Raw genomic sequence first — 3712 nt, forward strand, 5'->3', positions numbered from 1 at the left:
GCCACAATGTTTCATGGAGTTATTCTTTGTGTGGTTCTCTCAAAATATGTATACTTACCAAGAGTGACAGAATGCCTTTCACGAGGATGGAAACTATCAATCATATAGAAAAGACTATAATAAAAATATCTTTCCTTACCTAAAACTGAGATGACAGAAGCACATCCTTTTATAAAACTGCATGCAATTACCATCTATGAATGCCTTTGCTAAGATTCCTTTTTCAGGTGTGATAAAGGAAAATTACATAAAATTGCTGTTGTCCAGCATTCAAATATTTTTCCTAATTGATACAGTTACAAAGACAGACTACATAACAAGCAAGCATTTGTCAAATCAGAATATTGTTAAGTCTTTAATTGTCAAAATCCATTAGTTATAATACCACCCACCCTGAAAAGGAAACCAAACCTTAACAGTTACTTTTCATAGCTAATTCAGGGAGTAAAGGAAGAGTCAATATAAAACTTCAAAATGGAGATAAAGGATTTCCTCTGGTTCCTGCTAGCCCTTCTTTTCTGCTTCTGCACAGCCCTGCATGTGCTGATGGCTGCTATATCTATATTTGCTGCAATAATAAAATAGAGTCTGTTAGTGTCAATGAGTACACAGCTGTAATGTATTTCCTAGATTAAACAAATGGGATTTTCACTTGAACATACCTCTCACGCTTTCTATTATCTAGCAACTATTATACTGGTAAAAGGTATATGTTAGTGATCTATTCATTCTCATGGTTCTTTATTAGGCACATAATGAAATATAAGAGCAGTGTGCGCTTTGCCACTTCACAGAAGACACTTCAATATTTTCTGTTCAATATTCTGTGTAGCTGAAATCAGCATTCAGGAGCAGCACCCCGATACATCTCAGGAAAAGAACTGCACATTTAAAAATTATATAGCTTTTAAATTTAGAAACAGAGCTTTATGAAAAGACCTAGAACTATAGATCTAGATCAGGAGAGGACCACAATCAGAAACTGTTTAATATTCATAATCACTACTTTGGTCACCAATTTTGACACTTTTATTTCCTAATAACATACCCTTCCTCAAAAGAGATATTAATAAGCAGGAAGGTGTTCAGGGGTGGGTGAATAAAATGATCAAAGGTCTGGAGACCATGCCGTGTGAGGAGTGTCTTAAAGACTTGGGTAAGTTTAGCCTGCAGAAGAGAAGGTTGTGAGGAGACATGATAGCCATGTATAAATACAGAGTGATCTCCCACTATTAGCCCCAGCTTCTGCCAACCTAGCAGTTTGAAAACATACAAATATGAATAGATCAATGGGCACTGCTCCGGTGGGAATGTAATGGTGCTCCATGCAGTCATGCCACGTGATCTTGGAGACGTCTATGGACAACACAGTCTCTTCGGCTTAGAAATGGAGATGAGCACCAACCCCCAGAGTTGGACACGACTAGACTTATGTCAGTGGAAAACCATTACATTTAATAAGCCACAAATACTTTTGTGAAGGTCACTGCCACTTTTAAATATGTATTTTTTCTGTTTCCCTCAAAACTCTTTCTATAGTTAGTATTTTGTCATCCCTGCCACTTGATGCAATTATTGTAAGCTGTCTTGTGAATTCTGGAGTTTCTGTATCCAAAATTTATGACCTTAAAGAATAAGGTTTTTTGTTTGGCTTTTTTTTACTCTTGGAAAAATACAGTTTGAGCTGTGCAAAAGTGCAACAGAGGCACTTGGTTGCCTATGCGGAACAAGTTATTGTCACAAAGTTTGTGATTCTTACTCTGCCTTTCTTCTGTCTATTTTATCTTCAACCTTCCATTCTTATGTATTATATTTCTTAGTTGTTGTTAAAGTTATAGAAGAAAGTTGAAGGTTGTATTGATCTTCATGTGATTTGCTACACATTTCAGTGTCTCACTAAACACAAATTTGACCAGAATATCTCTCATGCAAGCCTCTACATTCTCAAATCAACTTTCTAATTTTCCCCAAAGAAAATTTTGTATGTTCAGGGTTCTATTTCCTCCTTGTTCTGCTAGCAAATAGCAGAATGGTCACAACTGAATACCATCTCCATTGCCGATAACTTGAAAAATTCTCTAAAACAGAACGTTAGTTAATATCTCATGGAATTAAATAACATGGGTCTTTTATAGGAAGGGCTAAAATGATTATACAAACGGTGACCTCAGTCTACAGATGTCAGTTGCAGTACTTTCTTCTGTGGTAACTATTGATCAATCCAGGTCAATATTACGTTTTGACTTCCTACAATTACATGTCTTCTGGTAGACTCCTTATTGCCTGTCATGGAACTCTGTGTTACAGAGAATTCTAGGTAATGCTCTCAGGTTTTAAGTATGTTAAACTAGTAATTCTCAAAGTTTGATTCTCAAAAGGTTTTGGTCTTCAGCTCAAAACTCCAGTCAATTTGAAGTCCAAAACATCAGGAAGACTACAGACTGTGGATCATTTTCTTAAAACAGCATCCCTGCCAAGATTTTCTGTGTCTCGTTTCATATTAACAAACAATACCACATACCCAATACACCTGTGTGTTTCAAGGAATGATCAAGAGCAGAGGGCATATTGGATTTCAATAAAGCTTAAATAGAACTATTGATCTTCTCAATGTAGGATGATACCCTTCCGATGAACTATAGGATTTCCAGGTCAAAGTTTAGAAACTTCTGGCCTAAGATTGTGCATAAAATATCTCACATTCACTTATCAGATCTTTTTCACAATTGTATTGATGAATGACACACCAGTTCATAAATGTGAAAGAGCTTATGTATTTTGATTGTGCTGTATATAGTATTGAAATTGTAATGATAATTTTTGGATATCCCGTACTTCCCTTACCTGATCTTTTGTATAAAGTAATTGTTCTGCTCCAAGATGGATAGCACTTCATGGAATCAGCAACTACCAAGAAGGCCTTCTTTTGTATCTCCACCAACTGTGCTTGTGATGGTGGTAGGACTGAGAGAAAGGTCTATCCTGAGGATCTCAGGGCCCAGGCAGGTTCATACTGGGAGAGACGGCATGCCAAATAGCCAGGACCCCAGCCATACAGGCTTTATAGGTTATGACCATTACCTTGAATTGTAGCTGAAAGAAAACTGGCAGCCAGTGGAGCTGTTGCAACGGGGTTGTGAGCTTTTCTTGTAGTCTGCCCTAGTTACCAGTCCAGCCATGACTCTTTGGTCCAGCCAAAATTTCAGAACACTCTTCAAAGGCAGCCCCAAGTACTGAATTATAGTAATTCAAATAGGAATTAACTAAGGCATGTGCCACTAAGGCCAGATTGAGATCAAGAAATGAGATCAGTTGATCCACAAGTTTAAATTTGAAAAGGCAATCCTGGCCACTGCAGAAACTTGGGGCTCCAGGTTCAATGACCGAGGACCTGTGTCTTCCATATATTCCCTAATCTGTCTTCAGACTGACCAGGAGCATCACTGTCTTGTCTGGATTAAGGTACAGTTTGCCACCATCCATTACTTATGATAGACACTGGTTTAGGACCAGGACAACCTCCCTGACTTGAAGTGCAAAGGAATAGTAGAACTGGGTGTCATCTGCATCATCAGCTACCTCAGCCACCAAAGATGCACCCAATGGGGAAAAATTGAAGCCACTATCAGTTTTGAAGGACACACTATTTTGTTACCCAATAGTACAGGGCACTGTGAATAGTGATCTAAATGGTGAATTGTTGCTTCTGGAG

Source organism: Anolis carolinensis, chromosome 4 (assembly GCF_035594765.1).
Source record: "Anolis carolinensis isolate JA03-04 chromosome 4, rAnoCar3.1.pri, whole genome shotgun sequence".
NCBI classification, from domain to species: Eukaryota; Metazoa; Chordata; class Lepidosauria; order Squamata; family Dactyloidae; genus Anolis; species Anolis carolinensis.